At 37.9% G+C, this 27,661-nt stretch overlaps 1 protein-coding gene and 1 long non-coding RNA gene across 6 annotated transcripts in view; one reads left to right on the top strand and one right to left on the bottom strand.

Annotated features, from left to right (window-relative positions):
- Positions 1-27,661, bottom strand: part of ITSN1 (intersectin 1) — a 220,595-nt gene that overhangs the window by 158,056 nt on the left and 34,878 nt on the right. Inside the window, exon 1 of one of the 5 annotated variants that reach the window (XM_086675892.1) lies at positions 15,661-16,700. The exons of the other annotated variants lie outside the window; for them this stretch is intronic. The gene's annotated coding sequence lies outside the window, so the exon portion shown is untranslated. Of the gene's footprint in view, positions 1-15,660; positions 16,701-27,661 lie in introns of those variants that run through there. 5 annotated transcript variants of the gene reach the window in all.
- LOC147577600 (uncharacterized) lies at positions 59-27,661 on the top strand. Its single transcript, XR_015240428.1, has 3 exons — positions 59-176; positions 26,547-26,703; positions 27,528-27,661. It is a non-coding gene; the product is annotated as an uncharacterized LOC147577600 (long non-coding RNA).

The following is a 27,661-nucleotide window of genomic DNA, read 5'->3' as shown; positions in this document are numbered from 1 at the left end:
ACAGCAAAAGTATTGAAAACTGACCTAACAATGGGACCTCTGTGAGCAGGCAGCAGCAGGCAGAACTTGTACTTGGAACCTAATCAGGAAGAAGACCTGCTACAACCAACACCAGCACTGTGCAGAGGGTCACTGCAGCACCCGGAACCTGACATGAAATTCACAATCTCCACGAGGTAATCCAAACTTACTGGACATACATGCAACTAGGAAAATCTTGCAAATTCTCAAAGAAAGGAAAGACTGTAATAAACAGATCCCAGATCCCAAATGATACAGAGGCTGAAATTATCACAAAGACTTTAGAGGAGCTATTATCACCTGTGTTCCATGAGGTAAAAGTAAACACAAATGAAATGACTTGAAATACACAAGATCAGCAGAGAAGAAAAAATTAGTTGAAAAAGAAGCAAATGGAAATTTTAGAGAGAAACTTAGATCTTCAAGAATAAAGGAACAGAAACAGAAATGATAAATATATGGATAAATACATAAAATTATATTTTTCCTATAAAACTCCTGAAGATACGTAGAGTGCTGAAAGCAAATATTGTCACACTGTGTAGTAGGGCTATCAACATGTATAAGTGTAATAATACATAGGACAACCTTAACATAAAGGTCTGTTGGGTAAGAGTAAGGGACTTAGATGGCTGCAAGCCTTCTACATTTTATTTCAAGTAATAAAATATTACCTGTAAGCAGACTATGAAAGTTAAATATATTTAATCCCTAGAGTGACTACTTAGAAAAATAAAAACACAAACACACAAAGAAATATAGCCAGAAAGGCAATAGACAAATGAAAATAGAACGCTAAAAATTACTCAATTCAAAAAAGTCAGGAAAAGAAGAATAGAAGAACAAAAAACAGGATAAACAAAACAAATAATAAAATAGCAGATGTAATTCTAAAATACCAATGACTACATTAAATGTTAATGGTCTAAACACTAAAGAAGAGAATGGGGGGAGCAACGTAAACGACAAATAGAAGGAAGGGAATAATAAAGATACTAGCAGATATAAAAGAAATTTTTTAAAAGACCTACAATAGAGAAAATTAATGAAACCAAAATCTGGTTCCTGGGGGGAGGGGGGGACAAACCCTTACTGACACTGATTAAAAGAGAGAACACAAATCAGATCAGAAATGAACTAAGGGTCATTACCATCAATCCTACAAACATTAAAAGAATAAGAAATACTAAAAACAACTTTATGCCAACAATTTGACAATGTGGATGAACAAATTTCTTGGAAAAAAATTACTAAAATTGATACAAGGAGAAACAGAGTATCCAAATATTACTATACTTATTAAAGGAACTGATTTTATTTTTTCTTCCCAAAAAAGAAAACTGCATTCTTTCACTGGTGAATTCTATCAAACATTCAAGGAAAAGAAAATACAAAAACGTTGCAAACTTTTTCAAACAATAGAGGGATCAGTGCCCAACTCATGTTTTTGAAGCCATCATAATGCTAACACCTGACAGATATTATCTTCCCAAAATTACATATCAAGACCCTAAAGAATGTAGATGCCAAAATCCTTCACAATAAAAGTTTCATCTTAATAATACATAAAAAGTTTAATGAAACATGACCAAATAGGGTTTATCACAGAAATGCAAGATTTCCTTACCATTTGATAATCAGTTAATGTAATTTACCACATTAAATGAATAAAGCAAAACAAACAAACTATGATCATTTCAGTAAATGTGGGGAAAAAAAGCTTTTGACAAAAAATCAACACCCAATAATGATTAAAACTCCCAGAAAGTGGGGCGCCTGGGTGGCGCAGTCGGTTAAGCGTCCGACTTCAGCCAGGTCACGATCTCGCGGTCCGTGAGTTCCAGCCCCGCGTCGGGCTCTGGGCTGATGGCTCAGAGCCTGGAGCCTGTTTCCGATTCTGTGTCTCCCTCTCTCTCTGCCCCTCCCCCGTTCATGCTCTGTCTCTGTCTCTCTCTGTCCCAAAAATAAACAAACGTTGAAAAAAAAAAAAAAAAAAAAAAAAAAAAAAACTCCCAGAAAGTGAGAATTAATAGGAAACTTCCTCAGATACAGGGCATCTATGAAAACCTACAGCTAATATAGTCAATGGTTTAAGACTGAATTTCTCCCCATGAAAATAGGAAGGCAGGGATATCTGCTTTTACCACTCCTATTCAACATTGTTCTGAAGGTTCTAGCCACTGAAATAAGGTAAGAAAAACAGAAAGATAATAGCCATAAAGATTGGAAAAGAATAAAATGAAACTCTCCCTACTTGCAGAAAACTCCAAGGAAGCTACTAAATACGGTAATAAGTGAATTTACCAGATTCTTATTTTGCAAAGTGACTTAGCAAAATTACAGGATAAAAGGTTAAGTTAATAACGTTCTAAAAATCAACTGATTTCTCATATACTAGAAGCAAATAATTGGAAAGTGAAATTAGACAAACAATCCCATTTACAGCAGTGCCAAAAAATGTATAAGTGCTAGGTATAAATTTAACAAAAGACATCAGGGGTGCCTGGCTGGCTCAGTTGGTAGAGGATGGTACTCTTGATCTCAGGGTCATGAGTTCAAGCCCCCCTTTAGGGCATTGAGCTTACTTAAAAAACAAAACAAACCAAACAAAAGACATCCAAGGCCTCTACTTAATATTAGGGGGAAATATTAGGGGGAAAAATTAAAGAAGACCTACATAAATGGAGACATATACTAAGTTCCTGGATTAGAAGATTTAATATTGTTAAAGTTGCAGTTCTCTCCAAATGGATCTGTATATTCAATGCATTTCCAATCAAACTGCAGCAGGCTTTTTAGTAGAAACTAACAAGCTAATATTAAATTTACATGGAAATGCAAAGGACCTAGAATAACCAGAACAATTTTAAAAAATAACAAAATCAGAGTACTTATCCTACCTGATTTCAAGATTTACTATGAAGCAACAGTAATCAAGACCTTTGGAATTGGTGCAAAGAGAGACATACCAGATCAATGGAACAGAAAACAAGAGTTCAGAAATAGATTTACACGTTTGGTGAATTCATTTTTAGTAAAGTAACAAAGGCAAACCACTGGAGGGAAAAAAAAAAAAAGACTTTTCAACAAACAAACAAACAAACAGTGTATCAACTGGATATTCATATAGAAAAAAAGAAAATGAACATTGACCCTAACTTCATATTATACACAAAAATTAACTCAAATGGAGCGAAATTAAAAAATTTAAATTTGGACCAATTTAAAACCATATAGTTTAGCATTAAAATTCTAAAAGATGGGAGAATACCTTCATGACCCTTGACTAGACAATGATTTCTTAGAATACAAATAAGCATGATTTATTTACAAAAAAAGAAGAAGGGCTGGGCTTCATCAAAAAAATTAACTCTTCAAAAGTACCATTAAGAAAACAAAAACGAAAGCTATAAACAAAAAAACGTTTGCAACACAATCATCAGACAAAGGAACTGTATTCAGAATAATATGGAACTCTTACAACTTTCTTAAAAATAAAATAAGATGGGGGAGGGGAGGGGCGTCTGGGTGGCTCAGTAGGTTAAGCAACCAACTGTTGATTTCAACTCAGGTCATGATCTCACTGTTCCTGGGATCAAACCCCATTATCAGGCTCTGTGCCAACAGTGTGAGCCTTCTTGGGATTCTCACTCTCCCTCTCTCTCTGCTCCTCCCCCTGTCAAAATAAATAAATAAACTTATAAGACAGGAGCACCTGTGTGGCTCAGTCAGTTAGTTGACTTCAGCTCAAGTCATGATCTCATGGTTCATAAGTTCAAGGCCCCACGTTGGGCTCTGTGCCGACAGTTCAGAGCCTGGGGCCTGAACTGTGGATTCTGTGTCTTCCTCTCTGTTCCTCCCCCACTCATGTTCTGTCTCTCAAAAATAAATAAACACTAAAAATTTTTTTTCAATAATAAGATGGATTTGCCTATGGCTCACCATAGCTTGCTTATCCTGAACTGTAATTCCTCTGCTCTTCCCAAATAAGCATCTTTTGTACTTAAAAGAAATAATAAGATGGGTGCCTGGGTGGCTTAGTTGGTTGATTAAGCATCTGACTTCAGTTCAGGTCATGATCTCCGGTTTCTGAGTTCGAGCCCAGCATTGAGCTCTCTGCTGTCAGTGTAGAACCTGCTTCAGATCCTGTCTCCCTACCCCTCTGCCCCTCCCCGACTTGTGCACACTCCCTTACTTCCTCTCTCCTGTCTCTCTCTCAAAAATAAACATTAAAAAAACAAAACAACAAAAACCTCAGTGAGGAAATGGTCAAAAGAAATGTAACAGACACTTCACCAAATAACTTAAATAAATGGCAAATAAACACATGGAAAGAAGCTCAACATCATGAGCCATTAGGGAAATTAAGCTGCAATGATATGCCCCTATATTTCCACTGGAATGGCAAACACGAAAGACTGACCATACCAAGGATTCTGAAGTGCTGCTGACAGGAACATACGATGGGATGACCACTTTGAAAAGCAGACTTTCCTTAAAAAGTTGTACAGATCCCACTGGATCTTGCCACTCAACTTCTAGGTATTTAGCTAAAAGAAATGAAAATTTGGGGTGTCTGGGTGGATCAGTAGGTTAGGAATCCGACTCTTGACCTCAGCTCATGTCATGACCTCTCAGTTCATGGGTTCGAGCCCCGAATTGGGCTCTGTGCTGACAGTGCAGAGTCTTCTTGGGATTCTCTCTCTCTCTCCCTCTCTCTCTGCCCCTCCCCAGCTCATGCTCTCTCTCTCAAAATAAATAAATTAAAAACAAAAAAGAAAAGGAAATAAATGTTTATGACTACATGAAAATGTGTAAACAATCATATCAACTTTTTTTTAAATGTTTATTTTTATTTTTGAGAGAGAGAGAGAGAGAGAGAGCACACGAGAGCACGAGTGGGGGAGGGGCAGAGAGAGAGGGAGGCACAGAATCCAAAGCAGGCTCTAGGCTCCAAGCTGTCAGCACAGAACCCAACAACAGGGCTGGAACTCATAAACCTTGAGATCACGACCTGAGCTGAAGTGTGATGCTTAACCGACTGAGCCAGCCAGGTACCCCTCAACTTTATCTTTAGTAAGAGCCAAAGCTAGTAACCCAAATATCAATCGAATGATGAAGGGATAAAGAGTGATTTATCTCTTGTACTGCTTAGCAATAAAATGTAATACTACTTAGCAATAAAAAGGAACCAACTGAGGAGTGCCTGGGTGGCTCAGTTGGTTAGGTGTCCAACTTCGGCTCAGGTCATGATCTCACAGTTCGTGAGTTCGAGCCCCACGTCAGGCTCTGTGCTGACAGCTCAGCCTGGAGCCTGCTTCAGATTCTGTGCCTCCCTCTCTCTCTGCCCCTCTCCCGCTAGTGCTCTGTCTCTGTCTCTCAAAAATGAATAAACATTTAAAAAAAAAATTTTTTTTAAGAACCAACTGGTGCCACAAGCCACAACATGCATTAATGTCAAAATTATTATGCTCAGTGAAAGAAGCCATGTCTATATATGTACACACTGACTCCATTTTTGTTAAAATTCTGGAAAATATAAACTAATCTATAGTGGCAAAAAACCAATCAGTAGTTTCCAGGAGATGGGAGATACAGAGGAAGGGACATATTACAAAAACAGAAAGAGACAAGGAAACTTGGGGGAAAGGTGATGGTTTCATAGGTATATGCATATATCAAAACTGATCAAATAGTATACTTTAAACATATCCAGTTTATTGTAGTTCAATTATATCTTGATAAAGTTGGGGAAAAGTCACAAGCCACAACACACCAAAAAACTCTATGAATAAAATCAAGAGTTGTGCAATCCTAGCAGTTCAATACAAATTGGAATTATCTGTGTTGGAACATCATCTGAGAAAAGTACTTATTCCCAGTAACTCCCAACAAGTATTTGATCATTAGAAAACATCAAAAAAAGGCAACTTTGAGCTCAACTTAAAAACTTAATTGAAGAGACATAACAAATGATGAACAATAAGGCTTCTGAGCAAGAATGTTTAATATAAGCAGCAGTTCTCAGATTGTGATAATGAGTCCTTAAAAACATTATTTAGTAAAGACGACAGAAAACTTATTTTTAGAGTCTTTTTTTTTTTTTTTTTTTTTTTTTTTTTTACAGAAGTAGGGTCGGACAGGACATAGTCTATGTTGAATGAAACCAAAATGGCTTACTAGAAAATACAAAGTATTGATCTTAATTTCAATATGTCCAGTGTGTTTTGGAACGAATGCCCTTTACTAAATACACAAAGACCAGTGGTTTTCCAAATGCCTTTATGACCAAATAATAAATGCACATAACAGCTATATTCTGATATTCAATTCCACTGAAATGGGAAAAAAGTCTAGAAAGTATAGAATAAAAACCAGACATTCTTTAAAATGCCACCAATTAAAAGTTGGCCCAACTCTGGAAACACAAATCAAATTCTGCACATATCCTAATGTACACTAAGTGAAAAGAAATCAAAGTATTTGTAAGTATATAAACTAAATTCATATGTAATGGAACAGTAGATATGAAGCCTCACAGAATCAGCATTTGGTTTGTGTGAGAAGAATATATATACCCCTAGAGGCAAATTATAAAGGCTTTTCAGAAAAAGATTAAAACTGCATTCACTACTGTAGCTATCAAAATAAATTCTATAGTTGAAACAAATTTAGAATGATATGTGAGACGTAAATTTCAGTCCCTCCATCTCTAAAGTTAACAGCATTTGGCTAGATATTGTATTAAGACTTTTCTATTCAAATTTCCAGAATATCAATCTTTTAGATTTATGACAAATTTATAATAAATTTTCAAATGTTAAGGTAATTGAAAAAGGTTTTTTTTTTTTTACTCTCATGTCTGAGCATTTGTATACTTAATATTTTCATATTCTTCTCACTTAGGATCAGATAATCATTTCTATTTAGATCTTACTTGAAAATAAGCCTTTATGCCTTTCAAAGATTCCCTCTCTCCAAAGCCTTATTCATTTACTCAGGAAAACTTTTCATTCCCATGGACAACATAAAGCTGTACTGATCCAAAACAAAAACAACAGGCTTGCATCAGTAATTTTTATCTCCTCATTGAAGCATTTTAAGATTGTTTTAAAACAGCTGATTTATGAATTCTTTATCTCATTCAAATGACACCATGAAGCTCTACTCCAGAATGAGAAATAATGGTCTACACATTATGCTAAAATTATAGATTCGGATAAGGTGAGGAATTATTACCACGATCCTTGCTATTAAGAAGTTTACAATCAACTCATACAACTCAATAGCAAAAAAATAAATAACTCAGTTAAAAAATTAAGCAATCTACAGATTCAATGCAACCCCCATCAAAACATCAACAGCATTTTTCACAGAACTAGAACAAGTAATACTACAATTTGTATGGAACCGCAAGAGACCCCAAATAGCCAAAGCGATCTTGAGAAAGAACAAAACTGGAGTATCACAATCCCAGAGTTCAAGATATACTGCAAAGCTGTAGTAATCAAGAAAGTATAGCAGTGACACAAAAACAGACACAAAGATCAACTGAGCAGAATGGAGAGCCCAGAAATAACCTCACGCTTATATGGTCAATTAATCTACAATAAAGGAAGCAAGAATATACAATAGTGAAAAGACAGTCTCTTCAATAAATGGTGCTGGGAAAACTGGATAGCTAATGCAAAAGACCTTCTCACACCATCCACAAAAATAAAATGGATTGAAGACTTACATGGAGGACCTGAAACCATAAAACTCCTAGAAAAAAACATAGGACGTAACCTCTTTGACATCAGCCTTAGCAACTTTTTTCCTAGATCTATCTCCTCAGGCAAGGGAAACGAAAGCAAAAATAACTGTTGGGACTACACCAAAATAAAAAGCTTCTGCACAGCGAAGGAAACCATCAACAAAATGAAAAGGCAACCTACTGAATGGGAGAACATATTTGCAAATGACATATCCGATAAGCGGTTAATATCCAAATACAAACTTCTACAACTCAACACCAAGAAAAATCTGATTTAAAAAAATGGGCAGGGGTGCCTGGGTGGCTCAGTCGGTTAAGTGTCCAACTCTTGATTTCCACTCAGGCCACGATCTCACAGCTCAGGAGCTCGAGCCCCACATCAGGCTCTGCGTTGGCAATGCAGAGCCTGTTTTTGGATTCTTTCTCTCCCTCTCTCTCTGCCCCTCCTCTGCTCATGTTCTCTCTCTCAAAATAAATAAACATAAAAATAAAAAATGGGGAGAGGACCAGAACTGACATTTTCTCAAAGACATACAGATGGCCAACAGATATATGAAAAGATGTTCAACATCACTAATCATCAGAGAAATGCAAATTTAAAAAAATATGAGATGTAACTTTATACTTGTCAAAATGGCTAGAATCAAAAAGACAATTAATAAGTGTTGGTGGGGATGTGGAGAAAAAAAGAAACTTCTCTACTGCTGGTGGGAATATAAATTGGTGCAGCCACTACGGAAAACAGTAAGGAGGTGCTGCAAAAAATTAAAAATAGAAATACCAGGGCACCTGGGTGGCTCCATCGATTGATCATCTGACTCTTGATTTCGGTTCAGGTCATGATCTCATGGTTTGGGGTATCAAGCCCCGCATCGGGATCTCTGCTGTCAGCCTGGGGCCTGCTTGGGGTTCTCTCTCTGCCCCTTCCCCACTTACACTCTCTCCCTCAAACGTTAAAACAAAAGAAAAAGAAAAGTCTTCATAAAAAAAATAGAAATACCATACGATCCAGTAATTCCACCATTGGGTATTTACCCAAAGAAACTGAAAACATGAATTTCAAAAGATGCACCCCTATATTTACTGTAGCATTATAATAATAACCCAGATATGGAAGCAACCCAAGTGTTCATCAATAGATGAATGGATAAAGATGTGGTGTGTACACACACACACACAGGAATATTACTCAGCCACAAAAAAGAATGAGATCTTGCTATTTGTGATAACATGGATGGATCTTGAAGACATTATGACAAGTGAACTAAGTCAGACAGAGAAGGATAAATACCTTATGATTTCCCCAATATGTGGAATCTAAAAAAAACAAAGGAACAAACGCACAAACTCTTAAATAGAGAATAAATTGGTGGTTGCCAGAGGGGAGGTGGAAGGGTTGGGTGAAATAGATAAAGGGGCTTAAGAGACACAAACTTCCAGTTATAAAACAAATACGTCACAAAGATGAAAAGTATAGCATAGGGAATACAGTTAACAATACTGTAATAACACATGATGACAGATGGTGACCACACTCATTGTGGAAAGCACTGAGTGATGTAAAGTTGTTGAATTAATGCACTGTATATCTGAAACTAATACGACATTGTATGTTAAAAACAACAAATGGGGGCGCCTGGGTGGCGCAGTCGGTTAAGCGTCGGACTTCAGCCAGGTCACGATCTCGCGGTCCGTGAGTTCGAGCCCCGCGTCAGGCTCTGGGCTGATGGCTCAGAGCCTGGAGCCTGTTTCCGATTCTGTGTCTCCCTCTCTCTCTGCCCCTCCCCCGTTCATGCTCTCTTTCTGTCCCAAAAATAAATAAACGTTGAAAAAAAAAATCAATTAAACTCTTTAAAAAAAAAATAAATAAATAAATAAAATAATAAAAACAACAAATGGGCAAAGGACCTGAATAGGCATTTTTCAAAAGATCTACAGAAGGCTAACAGACATATGAAAAGATGCTCAATATCACTCATCACTAGGAAAATGCAAATCAAAACCACAATGAGGTAGGACAGCTATTACCAAAAGGAGAAGAGAAAACAAATGCTAGCTAGCAAGGACATGGAGAAAAGGGAACATTTGTGCCCTGTCGGGAGGGATGTAAATTTGTACACCTGCTACGGCAAACAGTATGGAGGCTCCTCCAAAAAAACAAAAATAGAATTACTATTATAATCCAGCAATCCCACTCCTGAATCTATGTCCAAGGATGAAATCAATATCTCGAAGAGATTTATGAATCCTCATATTTACTGTAGCATTGTTCACAATAACCAAGATAATGTCAGTGGATACACAGATAAAGAAAATGTGGGGGCGCCTGGGTGGCGCAGTCGGTTAAGCGTCCGACTTCAGCCAGGTCACGATCTCGCGGTCCGTGGGTTCGAGCCCCGCGTCGGGCTCTGGGCTGATGGCTCAGAGCCTGGAGCCTGTTTCCGATTCTGTGTCTCCCTCTCTCTCTGCCCCTCCCCCGTTCATGCTCTGTCTCTCTCTGTCCCAAAAATAAATTAAAAACGTTGAAAAAAAATTTTTTTTTAAATAAAAAAAAAGAAAATGTGGTATACATACATATATATGTATTCGACCATTTAAAAAAAAAAGGAGGAAATCCTGCTATTTGTAACATGAATGAGCCTGGAGGACATTTTACAAAGTGAAATAATCCAGACATAGAAAGACAAGTACCGTATGATCTCACTTACATGTGGAATCTAAAAAAGCCAAACTAATGGAACCAGAAAGTAAAATGGTGATTGCCAGGAGCTAGCAGGCAGAGGGAAGGAGAAGAAGCTTGTTGAAGGAGACAAAATTTCAGTTATAGAGGCGCCTGGGTGGCTTAGTGGATTAAACATACGACTCTCCATTTTGGCTCAGGTCACGATCTCACAGTTTGTGAGATCAAGCCATGAGGTCGGCTCTGCGCTGACAGCACGGGGCCTGCTTGGGATTCTCTCTCCCTCTCTCTCTGCCTCTCCCCCACTCTCTCTCTCTCTCTCTCACACACACACACACACACACACTCTCTCTCTCTCTTTCAAAATAAATAAACTTAAAAAAAATTTCAGTTATAAAATGAGTTAAGTTCTGGGGATCGAATGTATAGTGACTGTAGTTAATAATACTGTATTCTATACTTGAAATCTGCTAAGAGAATAGATCTTAAGTGCTCTCACTACACACACACACACACACACACACACACAGAATTAACTACATGAAGTATGGATGCATTAATTAGCTCAACTGTGGTAAGCACTCGCAATGTATATGAATATTAAATCATCACATTGTGTACCCAAAATACACAGTACTTCAATAAAGCTGGAGGGGAAAAGAATTTACAATTAAATAGGGGATGGAAAATACACATCAAAAATCTGTGTGTGTATGTGTGTGTGTGCGCGTGTGTGTGAGAGAGAGAAAGTGTATATGTATACAGAGCGAGATGTAAACAACACATAATAACTAAAATTTTGTTAAATGTTTACTAATACATCTGATCTGTATTAATCTTATGAACTAACAGCCCTATGGGTTAAATGTCATTGCTATCCCATCTTACAGATACAGAAACTAAGGCAACAGTTTATACAATTATTAAATGATAGAAGAGGAGGTCAGGGTTTGGTTTCAGGGCACATGATCATAACCTCATACTTTCAGGATTATGAACTTGTTGGAACAACCATGAAGTAGTTAGCCTGGTAACCAAACAGGGTGGAGCTGGGAGGTGGGGAGTGAGGGGATACTGTTCCAAGCAATAAAAGCATTAGAACACAAAAAGGACACAGAAAGGGAAACCACGTGTTTGTTTTTTTAAAGTATCCTAGCAGACCACAGAGGAAACTGAGCAGGAGAAAGAAGTTTGACAGAATTTTGCTGTATAAGACCAAAGAGCTTTTTCCTTCTTGTATAAAAAAGCAAAGCTCCCCGAAGTGTAAACATTCATCACACAGAAGCATATATATATGCATATATATATATATATATATATATACACACACATACACACACACACACACACACACACACACACACACACACAACACACATACATACATATACCCAAAATCCCAGGGGAAAAGAAAGACAGACAGAAAGAAAGACAAAGACAGAAAGAAAGAAAGAGAGAAAGAACAAAAACAAAAACAAAAACAAAAACAAAAACAAAAGAAGTGAGTGAAGACAGAAGTTCTAATCATATGATAGGATTTCAATGAGTTATTGAACAAACAGAAAAGCCAAGAACTTACTTAGAGCAAAGCAGAGAAGAAAGGGCATGTTTCTGTCTAAGGTGGCTTGCCCTGCTGTCAGGGAAGGAGACACACGCAGGAATGTTGGTCTGGAGGGCTCCCCAAGACAGGAAGCTAGGTAAGGCGGTGCTTCAAGCATCTGGAGTTCTTAGAGGCAGAGAGGGTGGTCACTATGTAGACAAATATGGCCTGTACCCTCCTACTTTAATTAACAGCTTCGTATATTTCCTTTTAGTCTTTTCCCTATATTTATACAATTGCTTCCTTCTTTTCACACTTTCCATTGTAATACATGCTTTCCCCAAGTTATTTTAAAGCATTTCATAAACATGGCCAGAATTAGTAATCTTCAGAGTGAGGCAAACACTCCTATACTTACACATAAAAAATAGAAAAACTGGGGCGACTGAATGGCTCAGTCGGTTGAGCATCTGACTCTTGATTTCAACTCAGGTCATGATCCCAGGGATGTGGGATGGAGCCCCCTGTCAGACTCTGCACTGGGTGTGGTGCCCGCTTGAAATTCTGTCTCTCCCTCTGCCCCTCTCCCCTGCTTGCTCTTTCTCTCAAATAAAATTTAAAAAAGAAAGAAAGAAGGAAAGAAAGAAAGAAAGAAAGAAAGAAAGAAAGAAAGAAAGAAAGAAAGACACACAGACTACTGAGCAATCAAGAAATAGGTAAACAGTAGTTAAAAAAAATTTTTTTAACGTTTATTTATTTTTGAGAGACATAGCGTGAGCAGGGGAAGGGCAGAGAGAGAGGGAGACACAGAATCTGAACCAGGCTCCAGGCTCTGAGCTGTCAGCACAGAGCCCGATGCCGGACTGGAACTCATGAACCATGAGATCATGACCTGAGCCAAAGCCTAAGTCAGATGCTTAACCGGCTGAGCCACCCAGGAGCCCTAGTAAATAGCAGTTTTTAAAAGCTCGGATGAGGGGCGGCGCATGGGTGGCGCAGTCGGTTGAGCGTCCGACTTCGGCTCAGGTCATGATCTCACAGCTCTTGAGTTCGAGCCCCGCGTCGGGCTCTGTGCTGACAGCTCAGAGCCTGGAGCTTGCTTCTGCTTCTGTGTCTCCCTCTCTCTCTGCCCCTAACCCACTCACATTCTGTCTCTGTCTGTCTCTGTCAAAAATAAATAAACATTAAAAAAAAAATTTTTTTTAAAGTCTGGATGAATGTTAGGATTTTTAAGCAGATGGCTAGAATGTGTCTGAGCGAAGTCTGTAACCTTTCTTCATCTCAGCTTCAGAAAGGTAAGCTAATTAATGAGAGCTAAAGGAATAAATACTCATCCTTAATTTCGGCATCTACATTAAAATCCCAAATGTTGATATTTTAAAGTAGAAGACCTCTATAAACGTGTATTTATAAAATAGGAAGACCATTCTTAAAGTAGTATTTATTAAATATCAGTCCACATGAAAATGAAAATTATGTTGGAAGAGGTTTGTTATTTGATTTCCATTTTATTATCATAAAGGCAGTTTATTCAGAAAATATGAAATGATTTCAAAAGATAAAATAATGTACTAATAAATGCTAAATGTAGCAGTTTAAAAAAGGCTAAATTTAACATGAGAAATAAATTTTTTTGAGAAATAAAATTTCTAAACCCTAAATTGTTGGCAAAATTTAAACTGTTAAACTCTGTATTAAATAATTTGAGTATCTGAAACATCTTTAAAAACAGGTATGTCATATGATTCTTTTAGATTTCCTGAAGGTTTGGAAATGTTCTAAGGTTTGTTTTTGTTTTTTGGTTTTTTTTGGACAATGTTCTAGGGCTTTTTTAAATTAAAGGGGAAAAGGCATAAATGAAAACAAGTATGTGAGATGAAATGAGGTAATTAAAATATATACTCATTCACAGAAACAGGAATCTTCACAATTATGTAATTCAAATAATCAGCAAATTTCTAATATACCAAAACAGGGCTAATTTAGGATTTAATGGCCTAAAGAGGAAAAGGAGATTATGAACATACATTATCAGTTTTTCACTTAATTACTGACCATGCCATCACAAAAATCTTATAATCCTCTTACATAAATAAGGAAAGGTTATGGGAGGGGTGAGGCAAAGGCCTGAGTGGTTCTGCAAACACTCCCATGACCCAGGTTACTGGATTCATAACCAAAAGACACCTCGTTTCAGTATTTTAAAATGTACTCTTGGGGCGCTTGGGTGGCTCAGTCGGTTAATCGGTGGCTCAGTCGGTTAATCGTCCGACTTCAGCTCAGGTCATGACCTCGCAGTTCATGAGTTCGAGCCCTGCACTGGGCTCTGTGCTGACAGCTCAGAGCCTGGAGGCTGCTTCGGATTCCGTGTCTCCCTCTCTCTCTGACCCTCCCCTGCTCGCACTCTGTCTCTGTCTCTCTCTCAAAAATAAATAAACATTAAAAAAAATTTTTTTTAAATGTACTCTTGGTAGGGAAGGTATTTTGTATCATGAAACGTTTTTAAGTGAATCAGGCTCACCCCTCCTATTCTCCTTAAATTTACAATACTCCAGCAGTCCTGGATTGTAGACAGCTTCATGTGTGCTTCCAGTGACAGAAAGGCAAGCTAGCTGGGAGGTATCAGAGGCCAGAGAGGTAAAGAAACAAAAGATCTATTCTTTCTCATATTTAAAATTTTGAGCTTGTGTTTTCACGGGTCTATTGTCTACATTCAGTTCAGGGAGTCCACTCCCCACATTCAGTCTAATTTACTTGAAATAATTTTCATGGTAGGTAGTGAACTTTAAATTCATTTCTTATAAAGAAGTATTTTTTAAATCTTGTTTGAAAGTTGTTCAAAAGGGGATGGGCACCTGGCTGGCTCAGTCAATGGAGCATCTTACTCTTGATCTCAGGGTTGTGTGTTCGAGCCCCACGATGGTTGTAGAAATTTACTTTAAAAAATTAAAATTTAAATTAAAAAAAAGAAAGTTACTCAAAAAGTAGTTTTAGGTTCAAGGACTACAGGAATAGGAAGATACAGGATAGAAATGTTAAATTTCTAGAAATTTGGCATCAAGGAAGTATTGAAAAGAAAGGAGAAAAATGTCAATATGTGAGATAATAAAAAATATATACTTTAAACATCTTTACAGTATATAAAAATATCCTCAGGAACATAAATATATATACAGTTTATACTCTACTCATATCATGGTACTATCCAATATTTGAGAGTTGTGAAGAATCTGGTTTTAGGTATTTTTCTACCCACATTTTACCCCTGGTCTATAATAAAAATTAAAAGGAATCACTAAAAACTACTGTCCCCACTTCTTTTCCTTTTGGAGCCTTTTACATCTGCAAAAATGCAAAATTAGAAAACCTCAAAGAAAGAAAAAAAAAAAATCAAAGGAAATCTTTCTCTTATATATGTGTAAAAAAAAGTCTGCAATGAATAGAAACTAGAAGAGCCTACACCCGTGTTCTATAGCGAGTCTTACAACAAACCCCACTCCTGTGAAAACTGAGCAGGAGATGAACACAAAGCCGAAGCCGCCCTGTAAGATTACACAGAAAGGCAGGATGTACACAAAGCCCTTTTGAAACACAGAGAAAAGGTACTGAAAGCCAAACAATAAATGGACAAAGGAACTGACAAATCCCAAACATATAGCCAACCTGATCAATGCCAAATTGTCATGTCTCAAGTCATGGGCCTCAAATGGGGCTTCTGCCTGTGCTGCTGTTTCAAGCCGAGCAAGATGACCCATAAGGGATGGACAGCCTGTTTATGAGTCAGATTTTAAAACTGCACGAAGGGTAAAGAACCTGATAAAAAGGAGAACCTTATTACTAAGTTCAAAGAGACACTGTCGACATTCTGTCTGAAAAACTGTCGTGAATATCCAAGTAGTTCTCTAAAACGGGAACAGGCATTCCTCCCAGATTTTTGTTGCTGGGAGAGGGGGTGGTGGCAGGGGACAGAGGTGAGAAGGGGACAGGTCAGGAATGCCTAGTGGTGAGGAATCACTGTCAGGCCCAGCTGTCAGCACATTACTTGGCAACACTCACTGGCATTTCAGACTATTTGTCCATTTATTTCTGCTTACTTTCCACAAAGAAAAATGCCCCAGCAGCTAGCCTCCAGAACTTCAATAAACAGATTTTAAAACCCCAATTCTTCTAAATCACCCTTACTTTAATATTGGCAATAGAAAAGAATTCATCTGGGAGCAATAAAACCAAGACAGCTACAAAGTTAAAAAAAAAAAAAAAAAATGAAGGGCAGCAAACAGAAAGACTGGGAAAAGGAATTTAAGAGATAAAGGAATTTAAGAGATAACCAACCCCTCTTTGAAGCTTATTTCCACTTTAGACCACCAGCTAACTGCAAAGTAACCTCTGAAAAGTAAGTCATTAACCACGGTTTGTCTAACTTTTTAAAGAAATCAGAGTCTAGAGCACTATAACTGCAGATAGAATAACCACTCAAAAGGCTTCAATAAAACAAATGAAGGTCTTCATTTATTCGAGAAGGTTCTAGTTTCAAGAGGATCATTAGGGAAAAAAAAATTTTTTTTTCAAGGTACTAAAAGTTGAGAAAGTAATTCCCTGGAAAAAGCATGTAATGTAAAACCAAACAACAAACAATAATTTTAAGAAACACTAAGTGGGAGAAGAGCATGTCAGACCAAACTTTTATGTTAAATATAAAACATATGGAATTACAAGACTATCAGCCATAAATAAGATTATGTAAATTTAACCTATTTTCTTTTTTTTTATTTTTTTTTCAACTTTTTTTTTATTTATTTATGGGACAGACAGAGACAGAGCATGAACGGGGGAGGGGCAGAGAGAGAGGGAGACACAGAATCGGAAACAGGCTCCAGGCTCCGAGCCATCAGCCCAGAGCCCGACGCGGGGCTCGAACTCACAGACCGTGAGATCGTGACCTGGCTGAAGTCGGACGCTTAACCGACTGCGCCACCCAGGCGCCCCCCTATTTTCAACTCACATACTTTTCAGTATTCTCTCAAATAGAAATTAATGACCCCCAAAAAGGAAATTTAACAGGTAATTATAAACATTTCTTTTGTCACATGAAAAAAAATGTAATGAACCAGGTAAAAGAACAAAATATTGTCATCTGCATAATGTGGATGTATACTGTCACTAAATAAGAGACGATCTAAAGTTTTCTTCCAAATGAAAACTTCAAACTTCCATACATTACAAGGCACATGAAACCCTTATAGGAAAACCTGAAAATAAATTTCCACGCTGCGGCACAAGAACTAATTAACTTGTACACCTCTAAACACAGCAGCAGCCAAGTCTTAGGATTATCAGTTCACCTGTGGGAAGAGTGGAAGGCTAGGCAGAGGCAAGTTTTAGAGAAAGGCTTCAGCTTTAGAAAAAAAAGTCAAGAAACCACCCAGAAAGCGCCAATTGTGCAAAATAACATTGCAACACTGAAAAGAGCAAGAAAGCAGGAAGGCCTCCTGCCAGATTTTTAAGCCTGCTTCAACAAAAATAGTGCACCAGCTGCAAGTGGATAAATTAAATATGGGTTTATAGATCATAGTAAAAGAAGAAATGAAACATATGCATTCTGTGTTTAAAAAAACAACAACAAACAAATAGCCAGGTGCTAGTATTTATAAAATGCTCTACATTTGAATGTATTCATCAAAACTGAATTGGCTACATATAAGCCTTGATGAGAATAACTGAGAACCCAGCAAACATTTCACATCTTGGACATCTTCACAGATGTAGTGCCACAATGGATAGCAATATCAGTTAGACCCTCCAGTCCAACATAACGAACTCCCGATGCCAGCAAGTGGAAAACTCAACGGAGATGTGTTTTAATCCCTTAGAGTTTTCGCTAAGGACAGTTAAGTGCTTGCCCAATCAGGAGATAAAGGAAATCTACATAGGTACATATTGATAATCTGATCCACACATAGATGCTAGCTGCCTCCTGCTACAGCTGAAGCTTATTTACCAATGTGTAAAGAATGGGCGAAGTCCAAGGGAAAAAACTGTACTGCAACATCAATGAAAAGTCACTGAGTGTCATGAATGAGAGCAAAGGACAATGCAGTCATTAATAAAACCAACTGCGCCCTGGTGACCCAGGGGACTTCTATGCAGGGTAAGATTTATCATCACTAGGAAGTTTTAGGACTAAAAACCGTTCAATAACATTAGCATCACTAAACCACTAAATAGACTGTAGCTAACAGAAAACCAGACCGCTGTAGAAGGCAAGAGATACACGACTCAAATCTTTAATTTCACTCCACTTGACTGAGATACACTGAAATGTATTTAAGCCTGAGAAAAGCTGAAAAGAATCGTGGTCATCATTTACTGAAGATTTCACTAATTACTTTAAGTAGATCCAGCTGTATCACTGCAGTACAGAAAGGAAGTTTGGAAGTCTCTGTTAAAAAGAATCACAAATACATTGTGATCTGGAATAGGACTACAAAAGAAGAAAATCCCAGACTTCCTCAGTTTCATATTCTCCTTCAAAAGGCTCACTTCTATTTATAATATGAAAAATGTGGGAGAAGCCAATTTTATACTCAAAATGTGGATTACAATTCAGTTTATCTAGAATTACATTTTAGGCACGTTTGCACACTTAATGTTGACTGCATTTAATTTCAATGTTGTGAAACCCAGTAGAGCTATTAAGCTTTATAATTCCAAATAACATTCAAAAGATTTTTGAAAAGATAACTGTTGTTACTGAAGGGAAGAAAAGTTAATTCATTCAATATGTATTTCACTGAATAACATTCATCTAGATGTGGACATTATAAAAGTAACCTTTCATTCCCTCTCTGACAAAGGTTTTATTTTCTTGACATCCCAACTTTTAAATGGATCTTATGAAGGTTTTGTCTAAGGGAAATTTTACTTGAGAATTTGAGCCAATTTACTTAAGGTCAACCCAGCTTCAAAACTTATCACAAAGGAATGAAGTAAAGCCTCAAAATAAATAAGTTTATTAATTCAGATTTCCAATGTTAATAACCACAGAGCAAAGAGAGCCCTCTCACACTGCTGGTGGGAGGGCGAACTATTACAACTCCTTTCAAAAGCAATGGGACAAGAAATGTATCAAGAATGGGGAAAAGGGACTCCTGGGCAGCTCAGCTGGTTGAGCTTCTGACTCTCGATTTGGGCTCAGGTCATGATGTCACAGTTTCCAGAGTTCAAGCCCCCCTGTCAGGCTCTACATACTGACCAAAAGCCTGCTTGGGATTCTCCCTCTCTTTCTGCCCCTCCCTTGCTCACGCTCTCTATGGCTCTCTCAAAATAAATCAATAAACTAAAAAAAAAAAAAAAAAGAGGGGGGGAAAAATGTTCTTAACTCATGTACCTAATAATTCGATTCCTGCCCTAAGAAAATAATCCAAAATGCAAAGCTATATGTCCAAAAGGTGTTCACTGTGACTTTATTCTGAACAATTAAAAACTGAAATAAACTTAAATGTTTGATAGTATAGGAACATTATTAGGTAGAAAATACAGGTAAATTATGATATTGTATCTATACCATGAAATATGTGACCATTAAAACAATTAAAAATGCTTATCAAAAAAAAAAAAGTTTAGAATTTTATACATGGTATTATGTCCACCACGTTTTTCTTTTTAAAAAATGCTCTGGCAGGGGCGCCTAGGTGGCTCAGTCGGTTAAGCATAAGACTCCTGATTTCAGCTCAGGTCATGATCTCATGGTTCATTGGTTCAAGCCCCACGTTGGGCTCTGCACTGACAGCGTGGGGCCTGCTTGGGATTCTCTCTTTCTCCCTCTCTCTCTGTCCTTCCCGAACCGCTTGCACAAACACTCTCTCTCTCTCAAAATAAATAAATGAACTTTAAATAAAAAATGCTCTGATAGAAGAAAATATACCCCAAAATTACAAGTTGGATAAGGAGTTATAAATACTCTAACATCTAAAATGGTATAATGATTCACAGCTACTCCTTTCATACATATTGTATCCAATGAGATAACACACTGTAGTCTTGCAGAGGACTGTGAAAGCTCAGAGGGGGGAGAAAAACAACTACCAACAGGACTGAAACCATAAGAAGTCACTTTGCAGAATAACTAGCAGAGTGTGATTTAAATTAGGAGCTGTGTATCCATACAGAGATCACAGCATTCTAGGCTGAAGAAAGGCATGATGGCAGGGACAAACTACCATATAAAAGTACAAAATGCCCCCAAGGTCTAAATGATCCTGGACGGCAGGAATATAAAAGGGGTAACAGAATACAAGAGATGCTATGCAGGGGAAGGGATCCCAGTAGTGGAAGGCGGCCTTCAAATTGCCTGGCCATCTGAGGAAACTTCCTCTTAATTCAGACTGCAGATGCTAAGGAGAACAGCAGCTATACAAGTTATTTGATTTTTAATTTTCTTAGAAAACTGAGTGAAATCACACAAAAATGGTCATGTGTCACTTACTACCATTTATAAAGCAGCTGACTCAGAAAGCTCACTGACTCACCCATTTTTAAAAGAGCTTTGCATAGAAACACATTACTGATTAATGTTTAAAATCACCTTTTATGTTCAGAACATCTAAAATCCCAATTTTGAGGGCGCGTGCGTGGCTCAGATGGGGAAGTGCCTGACTCTTGGTTTTGGATCAGGTCATGATCTCACAGTTCCTGAGTTCAAGCCCCGCGTCACGCTCTGTGCTGGAAGTGCACAGCCTGTTTGGGATTCTTTCTCTCTCCCTCTCTCTCTGCCCCACCCCTCATGTGTGTGTTCTCTCTCAAAAATAAATAAACAGACAAAAAATTTTTTTAATTCTAATTTTTATATTTTCTTCCTTTGTGGCTATATTTCAACAGGCAAGATCCAGAAATCGAACTGAAAAATGTTACTCTGCTGAAGAGAATAGAAACTAGAAATCTATACAGCCACCCCATCTATGTGAAATTCTAATAAAGGTGCTAACACTTGAACGTCCTCTGTTACAAGAGGCCTATGTTGCTCCAAGGAAAGCATGGGCTTTGCAACAGCATTGGCAGCAGTGAGACCACAAATCATTCCAAAATAAAAGTAAACTTCTGTGGACTCTCACAGTAGGTTAGCAAAATTTCACTGAGCCATCGTCACCAGGCAAGGCAGAAGATAATCAACAGTTTAAAGTCATCAGATGGAAAGCATCCAGTAAGCATCCGGCTCTGGAACTTACTGCCTCTGAGCCTTGTTGAGTTGCTTAGGCTATTTCTAAGTTCTAGATTCTTTATCTATAAAATGCCGGTAATAATAGTACCTAACTGTAAGGTCCATAATGACAAAGACTCTCCCTGACCCCACCTTAATCAAGTTCCTTTAAGCCCTCCTCTCAAGTAGGCCTTGGCTTTGGCCCCATCTGGTCTTCAGTCTGCCTAGCTCAATTTTAGCAAGAATCATGCTAAGCTAGTTTCCTGAGAGCCCCGCTACCCTTGATATTTGATCACACTCGATATGTGATCAAGTTCCTCATCCCCGAACCTTTGATGGATGAGTCTTGGCCTGCCTTTAGCAAGAATCCCCGCCCTGATGGCTCTTCATAGTAATTTTCCCTCTACTGACCCTCTTCACCCCGCTCCTTGGCTGTAAACCCCCACTTGTCCCTGTGTTCAGAATTGAACCCAATCTCTCTCCTCTATTACAACAGTCTTGAATAAACTCTTCCTCACAATTTTAATGAGTGTAAAAATAACCTTTTTCTTTAATGAGGATTAAGTGAGTTTTAGTAAGTAAAAAGTTTGAAACAGTGCCTTAATGCACTTTTTTCTTCAGTCACAATTATCAGACAGTAAATTTAACAATAACTATATGTTTAAATATTACCATTGCTCAGCTGAAGTAAAATGATGACTATTTATTACATGACAGTTACTGTGATAAACATACAAATTCAAAGACAGAAGGATACAGGTCCTGCATCAAAGAGCTCAAATTTAGAGCAGGAACAGAGAGTAAACAAATAATTCTGGCATAGTGGACTTCATACAACAGACAGCAGGCCAGGGTACAAAGGCAGCAGAGAAGAGAAACTGATGAACTGAACATGGTAGAAAGGTCACCAGTTAGCACACAGGCTTTGGAGAATAAAGATAAGTTTGCAGAACCACTGTCTAGGTTGAGTGTGAACACTTGGGAAGGAAGCCATCCCATGGACAAGGGTTTAGGATGGAGGGAGCTGGGACCAGACCATGTCCTACTAGCACTTCTTCCTGGAAAGGAGAGCTACTTAAAGATTTAATGGGAATGTGTCAAGACCAGATTTACCTTTGCCAATTTACTTTTTCCAATTTGCCCCTCTGAGGCAACAAAGAAGTTGCATTTGGGGAGACCCAAACAGACACACATTACATATGGCAAGAGAATGAATGTAGTCACTGACCATAACAAGTACAAAATTAAAAAGGAAAACAATGAGCCTAGACAGTGTGTAGAAATACATCAAGGAAAGATACCCAAAATTAATACATCTACATTAGGCAACCATAAGTATTTTATTTATTATATGACTACTACAGATTGTAACTATTTACTAGTGAACTAGTCTTACAAAAAGAACTGAATTTACCTACCATTTGCAGATTTCTGCCCATGCTCTCTCTCTGTCCTCCCTTCTTGCCCTGGCTAACTCTTCCTGTCATTCTGAATTTGGGCCACATGTCTTCTTTGGACCCTAAACTGGGTTAAGTGAATCTCCTCTGGTTTCTTGTGCATGCTCTTAGCTTAAAACCAGATCCACTGTAAACTACTTTTTCTCAGAAAGCAGCTGACTCAGAAAGCTTACAGGATCAAGCTTACATCCTGTTTCTTACATCTGTTACATGGTTTGGCCCATAAAAGGCATACAAACAATGTCTACTGAATGAATGAATGAAGTAAATACTGAGAATTCCACGTGATTACCCTTCCATCTTCAGGGGGCACCTGCACAGAGTGAGAACCGAAAAAGGAGTCTTTTCCCACTGAGATTCCTGCTATAGTGTAGTACTACAAAGATTTGGGAACCAATTTTTACTCTCCAAGGTAACAGATACCAAAGCAAAAACATACACACAAAACCCCATGCCCCAACGTAAGAATTTTTAACTCCAAATGATGTTTCAAGGAATTCAACAGAAATGAACTACTAGTTTCCTAAACTTCACGGTATTATATTAGTCATGTATTTTCAAGTCAGTTATCTGGAGTTCTGACAGAAATATGAAAAATACAGCCCCAACGAATGAAGCCGGTGCTTAAACATATGCCTTTTCAAGGGAAAAAAAGCTATGAATTAGAACACTGATGACTTTATTTTACTTGAATATCTTAACATACGCAAGGTGGCGGTTGTTTTTTTTTTTTTGGATAAATCTTCTTCTAGATTATGTGCAATTCTGGAGGCAACAATAAAAATACTTAGGAGTTCTTCTTTATCTGCACACAGCATGAGTCTTTCTTAGAAACAGTCTTCATTTATTTGGCCTTAAAATCAAACAAGTTCAGTTTAACATCAGAGGCTTCCCTGTTTATTTACTCAGTACCAAAGCAGGTTATCACTGCTTTTTTTTTTTTTAATATGAAATTTATTGTCAAATTGGTTTCCATACAACACCCAGTGCTCATCCCAACAGGTGCCCTCCTCAATACCCATCACCCACCCTCCCTGCCCTCCTACCCCCCATCAACCCTCAGTTTATTTTCAGTTTCTAAGAGTCTCTTATGGTTTGGCTCCCTCCCTCTCTCTCTCTCTCTTTTTTTTTCTCTTCCCCTCCCCCATGCTGGTTTTTTTTTTTTTTCCAACGTTTATTTATTTTTGGGACAGAGAGAGACAGAGCATGAACGGGGGAGGGGCAGAGAGAGAGGGAGACACAGAATTGGAAACAGGCTCCAGGCTCTGAGCCATCAGCCCAGAGCCCGACGCGGGGCTCGAACTCGCGGACCGCGAGATCATGACCTGGCTGAAGTCGGACGCTCAACCGACTGCGCCACCCAGGCGCCCCTTCCCCATGCTGTTTTTAAGAACATTTTAAAAGCAAGGTGGCCACAGGATTCCAATTCAAGTCGTATGATATAATGAGTGGCCACTGAATAACATTCACAATCCACTGACTGTCCTTGTCTACGTATCTGAAGACTGTCCTAAAAGAAGCCATCTCAGCTGTTTTATTTTATTTTGAGAGAGAAAGCACACATGTAGGGGAGGGCAGAGAGGGAAGGAGAAAGTGAGAGTGAGAGTGAGAGTGAGAGTGAGAATGAGAGTGAGAATGAGATAGAGAGAGAGAGAGAGAGAGAGAGAGAGAGAGAGAGAGAGAATCCCAAGCAGGCTCCTTGCTGCCAGTGTGGAGTCCAACACAGGGCTCGGTCTCCCAAACCGAACCAAAAGATGATAACCTGAGGTGAAACCAAGAGTTGGACCCTTAACCAACCAACTAAGCCACCCAGATACCCTGTTCTTTTTTTTTTTTTTTGAAGTTTATTTATTTTGAGAGAGTGTGCCTATGGGTGAGCAGGTGAGGGGCAGAGAGGCAGAGAGAGAGAGAGAGAGCACAAGAGGGAATCCCAAGTAGGCTCCACACCATCAACTCAGAGCCCAATGTGGGGCTCTACCTCAAGAACCATGAGATCATGACCGGAGACAAAACAAGAGACACTTAAAGGAATGAGCCACCCAGGAGTGCCTCTTTTTTCTTAAAAGTTAATGCATTTCCAGTTGAAACTGATACTAACCCTTTGAGTTGGTCGACAAAATGATGTAACAAAGGAGACCACCCTGTGAGAATCAGTCCTGTTCCCTGAAAAACTACCACTCCTACTCCAAATTCTACAAATTAGAAACATGGAAACCTAAATATATCACAGAGCATCTCCTACGGAAAAGCAAAGCAGTGCCTAAGTTGTTTAACTACTGAGGTTAAAACTCTTTAAACTTAATTAAGTAGAAGACTGGACCAGCTATGGTTAGGACTAAAATAAAGTGAATATTCTGTGAAATATACGTGAAGCATGTCCAAGTGGTGTTGAAAAATCAACCATATTAGCCATTGACAAACAAAAACCCACACCAGATAAAGAGAACAACTTTCCCCATAAACACACTATGGGGGTCCAGGAAAACTGCAGTCTAGTCTCTGATCTGCTCACTCACTAGTTCTAGGACTCTCGGAGCATGCCCCATATGTGAAGAATCTCATCCTGATTTTATTAGCACTCTGCTTCCCTGCAGCAGTTAACCAATGAGACCATCCATCCTGAAATTTAAGGTACAGAATAGAGGGAAAGAAGATAAAAATTGAGTTCAAGGTAGCCAGGCAACAGGCAGATGGATTCAGACTTCCCAGTCAGAGAGAGCGAAACGTGTCACTGTAAACAGTAACTCTACCCTGAAAGTGGAGAGGCCAGAGAGATACACAGGCGAGCACTTAGCACAGTTCAATTGCCTTGCCATTAACTTAGCCATCTATCCAGACTCATCACTGTGTACTAAAAATAGGACACGAGAATGCTTTTATACTATCCCAGCTGCTAAAAACATTAAGAGAACAAATTTCAAAACATGTATCAGAACTTGTACCCAAAAAGAGAAATGGTAATATATGTTTCTAGTGTGAAAAGCACAAACCAAGAAAAATGAGATGTTAATGACACCCTGCTTTTATATAGCACCTATCTGTGAAGCAGTTCAAATATTTTTGCAAATTAAAAAAAAAAAAATCTAATTATAGTACTTCTAACAACATCTCTGTGAAATCGGTAAAATGTAAATATAATTACTTCTGTTTGGCCACTGAAGAGAAGTAGAGGCATATTTAATCACTCTGCAAATTAGATTCCTGATCTAGCTCAGTCCAGTACTTGCAGCATCCAATACAGCCAAATCACCAAGTACCCTGTCACTGTTAACAATATAAAATAGAAACGTGAACCCCACAGTTACCTATGTTCAAGAACTCAACTCTAAAATTCAATAGTTAAGGCAAAATTGGCTTTAGTTGTAGAAGGAAAACACTTCGAAAATTCTATTTAAGATGTTGAATCTACTTTTGTTTTTAGGAGTAAATTGAAAAACTATTATTAACACCACTTGAAATTTAGAAATCACCGAAAAAGTAAAAATTCTATTTTCACACTAACCAACATGAACTGACAGCTTTATGCCTCATTCAAAGGAAAGGAATTCAGTTTAAAGTGCAAGGTCAACATACATAAAAAGACACACTGGCCTGGGAAATGAATAGGTTTAACAACAAAAGATGAGTCAACTAATACTTGTAGATCTCAGGTACTTGAAAGAAAATTTTATTTTGCCTCAAAAAAGGAATTCAATTGTCCCGCTGATGGCAAGGACACAAGATCACTTTTAATCGGTTTATTTGTACATTTTAAGAGCTATTATGGTGATGTACCTTTAAAAGCCAGTATATTATTACAACATTAAGGGGCACCTCCTTAATATACTGAATATATCTAACTCCTCTCAACGCCAACTCTTAGTGAAATAATTCTTTCTTCCCTCAATACTACTTAGATAAGGCACAGCCAAAACAGCACGGGATGACAAAACCTGAACTTGCTATGGGAATTTCCAAACAGATAAGAACTTAAGAACTTTGCAAACACACCCCTAAAGACAAGAGAAACTTGAAGAAAATAGCCAGTGAAAATATGAGCACCTTTCTTAAAAGGTAAACTCTTCAATGCCAAGTCTATCTTCTTATAAATTCTATTCAGCCCCTGGCATCTGTGTTAATGCCAACAGGGAAAATGACTTCTCCTGTCACTATCAAAAGCAACTCACTCTAATGGAATGATATGATGTCTAGAATTTGCTTCAAAATAATCTGGAGTGGGGCCTGGAGGGATAGCTGGAACAAGATTGGCCAAGAGTTAACAGTTACGAAAGCTGGGTAATGGATATGGTTCATGGGGTTTATACTCCCCTCGCTTTTGTAGGTGTTGGAATTTTTCATAATAAAAGGTTAACTAGAGAAAGAAAAGAAAGTTAGTTTTAGAAAGTATCTCTCAATTAGCCTATTTTTATAAGCCAACAGCTCAGGAGTTACTTAACCGAGAATTCAAGAGGAATAGAACATAACTACCATGTAAAAACTTCTTTATAGTTATAAAACAATCAAAATGACCCTGTGGGTTTTCGGTTGTTCATACCAGAGTAAAAAGCTGAATTAAGAAATCACCTGTCTCTAGATTGATATTTTTCCCCTTTATATGCCATTCCAATTAAGCCTGGTTTGAAAGAATGACTGATTTTTATTTCATCCTGACAACACTCTTTCTGAAATAATCAAAGGGAATTATGCGATACTCTAGAGAAATACCCACAAATCCAGACTTTAAAGCTTAGCAAATTTTAAAGTATCCATTTTATCAGTTTCTAAGAACTAACCTTAGATTAAACTAAATAAAGCTAATTTTTAACATATTACCTGTATTTTAATAAATACTCTCATAAATCATGCTATTCCATCTTTGGAAATTTTCATTCTTTCAGGTCCTCATAAGAACTGCAACACAAAAGAGACCAAGGCCCTGACTGTCTTCCAGTCAACAGAATCAGTACTCAGATGAGTGCCATCAAGATCTCTTTAGTCTCCATAAGTGATTGCAAACACTTGACAATCAAGA

This window comes from Puma concolor, chromosome C2 (assembly GCF_028749965.1).
Source record: "Puma concolor isolate L17-30 chromosome C2, mPumCon1.1.hap2, whole genome shotgun sequence".
Lineage (NCBI taxonomy): Eukaryota > Metazoa > Chordata > Mammalia > Carnivora > Felidae > Puma > Puma concolor.
Note: the sequence above shows the minus strand (reverse complement) of the source record. Positions and strands in the feature narration are given on the sequence as shown.